We start from the raw sequence: 8,326 nt of genomic DNA on the forward strand, positions 1-8,326 counted from the left end.
TACGTTCCAAACATACCTACAGGACTACATTCTGGTATAGCCACAGTTTAGTCATGCACTTAATTACAAGCTCCAAGAGAATTTAGGTTCTCAGAGCGTATGGAATTCATGTGTTTTAAGTATAACTTGTTTAAAAGTTTTCCGAAAACATTGTTTGTAAGAAACATCTTCACGCGTCAGTCGACAAATTATGAGTGGTAATTAAGTTGTCCAACCCTATCGTCCTACACACCGTATTTCCGTATTGTACAGAACGAACAAAAGAATGTGCATAAGTTTTCACGAATCCACATTTCGTTTAGGATTTCAATAGCTTTTAATAACATTTATCCACCGTGGCATTCAAAGATAACATGGATGTGCATCGATTACTTCAAAGTTATGTAAAATAGAAAACTGGAAACTATGACTAACAGCGTGTTTTTGTAAAAAGTTTTTGCCCATTCGTTCGTCGATTTCATGAACGAAGACACAATTTGGTTTTCATAGAGGTTGACGTTTGTATTGGTGTGACAAACAAATGAAAGCTTTTTATTTTCGTAATTTTTTTGGTCAGACTAACGAATACGTCAAAAATAAACGAATGGAAAAGACCCATCGTTTTGAATGAAAATTAAATAATTTGAGTAATAAATGGCACAAAACACACGAAAACTGGAAGGGAATGCAATTTTATTTATTTCCATAGAAGCACACGCGTATATGTACATCCGTTTCTTCATATTATCACAATTATTTTTGGACAAATTTGATTACATTTTTTTCTTATTTTTTGTTTGTCATCTGTTTATCGGGGTTGCCATCAAGTAACACATTTTACGTGCAGATGCCTATGCAAAATTCACAAAATAAGTATCATGGAAACCCTGAAATATAAAAGCTTTTATGAAATAGACGTAAGCTTTCAGATAAAAACGAATGGTTCGTAAAATTTTACAAGAACCAAATTTTGAACGTATACGTTTTAGTACGAACGGTTCGTGTGACAGGCAAGCATTTTTACAAAAACACCCTGTTAGTTCCCATAAAATTATGTTGTTACTAGGGGACCCGGCGAACTTCATCTCGCAGTCTGTTAGGTACTGAACTTGATGGCTTTGGCCGGCGAACTTCGTCTCGCAGTCTGTTAGGTACTGAACTTGATGGCCTTGGTTCAAACCTATTTACTGTCATTGCTATCACCTTGTAGCATTCAATTGCAAATATTTGAACTGTTTGGAATGATCTTTGAAGCAGATGTACATTAGCCAATTGTACTTTCGACAATTCGTCGGTGTCATGCTTAAGTGTTCCATACGCCATTTTTGACATTTTGAGATACAGGTGGTTTCTAAGGTTTTCCGGTATGCTCTTTCTGAATTTCTAGTCGGCTTTCTCCTATCTGCTCTAGTTTCCGAGATATCCACGCCTGACGGGAAAGCCTCAACTTTTTTCAGTTATGAAATTAATATTTTAAAAACTAAAGGGGTGAGTACATAAGCTGCCTTGCCTGCTTAACTTGCTTGCTTCTGATAAAAGAATAAAAAAGAAAAGGGCAACTCAGATCGAAATTTGCACCGTCTGCTTTATTCTTTTATTTTTATTATGTCAGAAATGAAGCAGCAAAGCAAGGCAATCAGGCAAGGCAGCTTATGTACGCAGGCCTTTGCAAGTTTAAAAACATATTTCAAAAATCAGAATTTTAATTTTCGATTTAGAAGTATTTGCTTTATTGAGGCAAAGACGGAAAATTTTTCTGTCACTTTGTTCCATGTGATTTACAATATTTCACATTTGTGTCATAAGTGCGGATATGGAACAAATCGACAAAAATTCTTTTTTTAAAAAAATCTCTATAACTTTTATATTCCAATACATATACCTCTAAATTTTTACAAATGTGTTCTATATACTATTATTAATATTTCAAGTCAAAAATATAAATATTTGCTTTAGCCAGCTCCACACAGTTGTGACGCAAAACATTAAAATGTGATTATCTCCAAACAGGCAAATGGCGTATGGAACACTTAAGCATGACACCGACGAATTGTCAATTCGTCGAAGAGGGGGTGCTGAGAGGCAATGTGTTTCTATTTTCCTCGAATCTCTCTCCTATACACTGACAATTGCCTCTAGAAAATTAGACAATTGTTAATCGGGACTATGATATATTTGGTCTGTTCCAGTACTGCAAGAATCTACTAATGTTTACTATTTTTTTTCGATAACATAAAGGAAAAAATGTTATCGTAGTAAAAAATAGTAGCTTCTTACAGGTTCTGGAACACAGCAATTATTTAAGAAAATAACATATTTTGCGGTGTAAATAAAATTATTCGGTAAATCAGTTAAAGCAAAGTAATACAATAACGAACCTATTGTTTCAAAATGGATGGTTTTCTGAAATCCTTATTTCCACCACTGAACGTGAGATTTTAATCAAGCAATTGAATTCGAAGGAAGGAATAGATTGTAAGAATTTTAATTTAATGCCAAGTATTTGAATTTCAATGGCAAATGAGCGAACGGGTTAAAATTAGAGCTGGCAAACTATCGATATCGGCCCCATTAGATTTTTTCGGTATTTCCGTTTCAAAATATCGATAATATCGTAGATTTCGAACTCCTGCTTTTTTAGAATCCAAAATGGCCGACAAATGTATTTTGTCTACATTTCCCAGCCTAGGCAACACGCAGTGTCGGCAGTCGTCATCCGACACTTTTTGGAAAGTTTGACAGTTTTTAGCCTAAGCGTACTCAGGACAGTTTAACATACGACCGTGTGTTGTGTTGTTTAAAGTGACTTGAACAAATCACTTTGCAAAAAAATTGGATCATTTTCGTCCGATAATTTTCCACAAATTTCGACGTGGATAATCACGGAAAGAGTAGTGCATTGATCAAATTAAGTCTTTGTAAGTCAATAAAGGACCATCCTATAACACTATGAAAAACTGGTTTAATGAATTCAATCGTGGCCGATATTCGCCAAAAAAAAACTAAGTTCTTGAAGGTCGTCCAAAAACGGTCGTGGTGCCAGAAAAAATGTAGCCGTGTGTGAACGTATAATGCAAGATCACCATATTATGTACCGTGACATAGAGGCATCCTTGGGAATTTGTTCCACCAACTTAGCGCCAAAAATGGGGTTTTTCTCGTCGGATCCCCCGTTGATCGGTGCAACAAATTTCGAAAAAATACGGTCGCGGTTAAGAAAATGCAGAAAAAACGCGATCCGAGAGGACCTCTTAAACATCACTTGTTCCGAATTTTCTGTGGGAGCTACCCGAAGGAGTATGCCGATATAATCCATATTCGAAGCCGATCTATATCTGGAATGAAGAATACGATGTGCAAAGTTTGGACCAAATCGATTGATCTCTTCGATAGTTGTCGTTCACACCAATTTACTGAAAAAATTGGAACTTTTGTGGGGTAGGTACTAGAGCTGGCAAAAAATCGATGGCACTATCGATAATATCGATTGTTATTTAAAAATTAAATATCGATAGATAGTTTTGCCTATCGATATTATCGGAATAAAAACCCCTAACCTGAAATCCATTGCAATAAATGGAAATTTCGCTGCTTTTCGGTTATGTGTGTGTAAGAAAGTAAGTCCGTAGTCACACGTACATATTTTTTGGTAAAATAAAATGTATTTGTTTACATTTTTATAAAATAAAAGCAGTTGTTTATTCTCCTTTACATTTCTGTGAACTACTTTTGCATAATTTCAAGAAAATCATTTACATTTCCGCCTTTTTCATCTCCAAATTAATGGCGATGACAACTTAACGATAATATCGATAGCAATCGATATTTTAAAACATTATATCGAAAATATCTAATGTTGGGAATATCGATGGTTTCCCAGCTCTAGTAGGTACTCGAAGAAGTGGACCGATATGGTCCATATTCGAACTTAAACTAAGTTTGGGCAAAATATTTCGAAATGCAAAATTTGGTTCGAATCGCTTGATCCAAACAGTCCAACAGACAGACGACGGACTCTAAATGTTAAATCGACTCCAAATAGTCTGAAACGAATTTCGTCCAAACATACTTGAGGTCTAAAACCTTTATTTCGATGAGGTACATTTTTGGTCGTATCAAAGTGTAAAGTGCAATAAAAATTTCTGACTATAGCTTCTATGGCCTTTCTTTAGCCGATAATATCGATATAAAAAAACTATTCCTCGATATTGGCCTAAAAAATTAAGTATCGATAATATCGATATTTCCATCGATGGTTTGCCAGCTCTAGTTAAAATGGAAAAGCATGGTCTTAAGCCTTTACCTAATTAACTGCGTGTGCGTTTAAAAATACAAAAACAAAATACATGTATTTCAAATTGAAAACAACAACAAATACATGTATTTTGTTTTTGTTTTTTTGAACGCACACGCAACACGCAGTTAATTAGGTAAAGGCTTTAAATTGTGCCATTTATGAATCAGAGATTTTCTATAAACGAAAGGCGATGACGAACTAAATTGATGTTGTTTAAGTTAAATTGCGGATTGAGTCAATGATAATTTGCAATACTTTCTCCAATTTAAGTCATTTGATAATTTATTATTGTGATAGAAAATTCGACCAAAAAAATTGTAGGTACCTCCGGTTTCTTGCTTTATTCTTTCCAATTTTGAATGCACTTGTCCATTTGTAGTTGCCCTACAGCTCTGCGGGTACTAAACTAATTTAGTATCATGACAGGACCTAGACAGTAACAATATATATCCGGTACTGCTGAAATTGTATACGATATAAATCGGAAGTTAATCTTTCGAAGACCAGTTTAAAAATAAGCATATGTATATGCCGCAACCCCACTTCCAATGAATTTCCTCCGAGCTCTTGATTTTTCAAATAACCCACCAATTTTGTGGGTTTTGTACTTTTAATTTAACTTCGAATTTAATAAGGTGATCCAAATGTCGAATTCGGGCAAATTCAGGCCGAGGTCTTCATTTGTTGTCAAGACTTTTTGCACGAAATATCCCCAAAAGGTAAAAAACGATAAAATAGTCTTCGCGAAGCTTAAATAAAGATGTTTTACACAGATATTCTTTACAGAAGCGAAATATTTTTTATTTATTTTTGATTAAAAATATGTTTTGACAGAAAATTAATGCATCAGTTGGTATTATTGTAGCACCTTTTTTCTTGCACCATGCTTTTAACCATTGCATTGCTGTTAATATCCCAAAAATACGCTTGAAAATAAATGTAAATCGATTTGATTGTGAATAAACAATTTCTATACAACCTTCAAAAATTTACAGTTTGTGCATATATTTACAATTTTCGCCAAAAAAAAACTATCCAAAAATTGTCACGGTATACTTCAAACGCGAAGCTCGATAGAAATGTGTGTAAAAATTGACTTCCGTAAAAAATATTTTTGCAGATTTTCGCGATTTTTTTAGGTTTTATCCTTTTCTGCCATGAGATCTTCCCGAATTGGTGAGAATTGTCAAAATCAGTTCAGCGGTTCTTGAGTTATAAGCGTAGTAACTAACATCATCCTTTTTTTTATATATATAGATTGTGAAATTGTTAGTTGTTGTAATTCATGCAAACACCTTATATTATTACACCATGATGCATCGGTGAATTGCTACACTAAAAATGATCTAAAATGTAAACATTTTTAAACAAATTTAAATTAAATTAGTTTTGATGTACAAAGTTGATTTTAATCAAACAATACTAATATTTACGATGCCTAATGGGTACTTTATACGATATGTTATTTTACATATGTGTTGTCACTTTGCATATTCCTTTTGTATATAAAAAATCACAACCCATATGTAAAAAACATGTCGCGTAAAGTACCCATAAACCATAAAATAATTCTTTATTTGACATTTAGTTTGCATTAGTAGCATAATGTGCTAAAATTTTATATTAAACAATAAATTTGTGATTTGGCGTATGTTTTTTGAGACGAATTCAATTTACAACAACTTCTTTTATCGTTTCAAATTCGATCAGATGGGCTGATGCATCTACCTTGGTAATTGTGCTATGAACAAAAATCAGCTGACTGCCATTTAAAACCACCAAAGGTATATCTAAATGCAATGAGATTTGTACTGGATTTATTAAATTCAGTTGAGGATTTATGGCTAGTCTAAATGAGCTATAAGTACATTTGCTGGGTACATTTTCTTATATTATCTATTTTGGAAACTTTTCTTCTATCCAAAATAAATCATTACTTATTGAATGTGTGCATTCTATTGCTGCATCTGATCTTGATTTATCATAGATTAAGTTCTCAAAGTTTGGTAAAGAATTATAGCGTTTTTTAGGTTATAAATAAAAGCTTCAACGGTGTGATTAGTAAATATTTCTATTGGAATATCTCCGTGTATTTCCCACAGGTGTCGTACTGTTTTAATTGATAATAGAAACAAATTACTTCCATTATATTGTGTATCATTTAAAAAATCGTGAAATTTCTTTAATATAGAAAATTTATCGTTAAATGAAAATTGATCTTCATTTGATATTATTGGAAGCCCCTCTGCCATAGTGTCTATTACAACTCTTGTGCAATTTTTGAACTTTGAATATGAATAATCGGAAGTCCAATACTGAAAACAGCACAGCAATAGCATTCATTTTTGATTTTGTTGAGTATGCTGATGAGACGACTCCTAGCCTCATCACAAATGCACCCAAGAAACCAATGAGAAATAAACTAAGAAAATGAAAAAACACGCGCGAGCGATGTTGTTCGCTTCGTTGATTTAGAGAGACTCTTCTTTATTCACTCCAAAATATTTAAACCTAAATCTTACAATCTAACAATAACACACATACATTTTGTTTACACGCACATTAGAAAGGCACGCTGTGTCTATAAATACATTATGCAGCCGTACACACACGTTGCGTTGATAATGGAAAATACATTTTTTATTGTAGACCCTTTCTTATCTTTACTATTTTGGGCACGACATTTGTTCCATTATTTATGACAGGCATTCGGTTATTTTTAAACATAGATTCTTCGAACACATGCGTTAAAAAGAAATCTACCTGACTCTATTTACACAGAAAAGAGTCTTCTACAAAATTCACCATATGCTATGATATGTGCTGTGCAGATTTCAAAGCCGCAGTGTATATCCTGTGCTATGCTATTTCAGTGTTTGCAGCATAGCACATGTATTGCTTTTGCTATTGAAATAAAAAACTAGCGCAGCGTAGCGTAGCAACAGCATATTTTTGGTGTTTTCAGTGCTGTACTGGTAGCAAATTCAAACACTGGTAGAAGAGAACGCCATTGTTTTTATTTATTTATTAACAATTATACCTATAGTAAATATAAGGATAATTACAAATGCGGTAAAAGCATTAGCTACAAAGGCCATCAGCTTATACATTAATATACATGATTAGAGTGAAGGTTATTATTTTACTTACATTGTTACGAATGTAACTGATAGATTTAAGCTAATTTATTTGACTTTCCATTAATTTGAATATTTGAATTATAACGTAGATTTCCATTGAGCAGTTAATTTGTTTAAATCGAGTTACAACAACAAATATTGGATAGAATTCTCTTCATCATTCTAGTTCTTACTTTACATGTTACTGATGTGCTTTTGTTTCCATTTGTTTTGCCATAATCATTCAATTATCGCCTGGTTTGCCATTTCTTGTATTTATTTTTGTTGTACTTTCTTGTATAATAGTCCATTACGTCATGTCTGTCTTCTGTGTTTGTATCCCGTATATGTGTGTTGTTGTTGTTCGCTTGGTGCGAGTGTGCGTCTGTGTGTTTGTTGTTAGTTGGCTTCTCGAGGTTGCCAGATGCACGCTCTAGATACTTCCAAGCGATAAATGTCGGGATATAAATATCAGATGACGGGCAAACAGTGATCGCGAAGTGTAAACATCGACTAGTAAAGAAGTAAAGTAAAGCAGTGTCCTTAGCTATAACAGTCGGTTTCGAATAAGTGTAAATAAAGTAAATAAAGCATTGTAGGAACGTAAACCTTAACGAACCCTGTTTTATTTGATACAAATCGTATCGGGGAATAAAACAACGTCTACACGGAGATTAGCTAAACCTAATTCCGTAACAACTGGTGTCAGGAAGTGAGATTACGATCACCCTACAATGAAGTTTAAGGATCTACGAATAGAAGACTTGAAGAAGGAGCTAAGTAAGCTGGAGTTGTCTTCTAGTGGCAACAAGGCCGAACTACAAAGACGCTTGTTGGAAGAGTTCGAGCGCCGTGGAATGAACATCGACGCACATGAGTTCGACAGTAAGGAGGAAGTCGAGTTATCGGCAAAGGGCGAATCCAGCGTTGA

Source organism: Musca autumnalis, unplaced genomic scaffold, assembly GCF_047663935.1.
Source record: "Musca autumnalis isolate F117 unplaced genomic scaffold, ASM4766393v1 scaffold_5, whole genome shotgun sequence".
NCBI lineage: Eukaryota > Metazoa > Arthropoda > Insecta > Diptera > Muscidae > Musca > Musca autumnalis.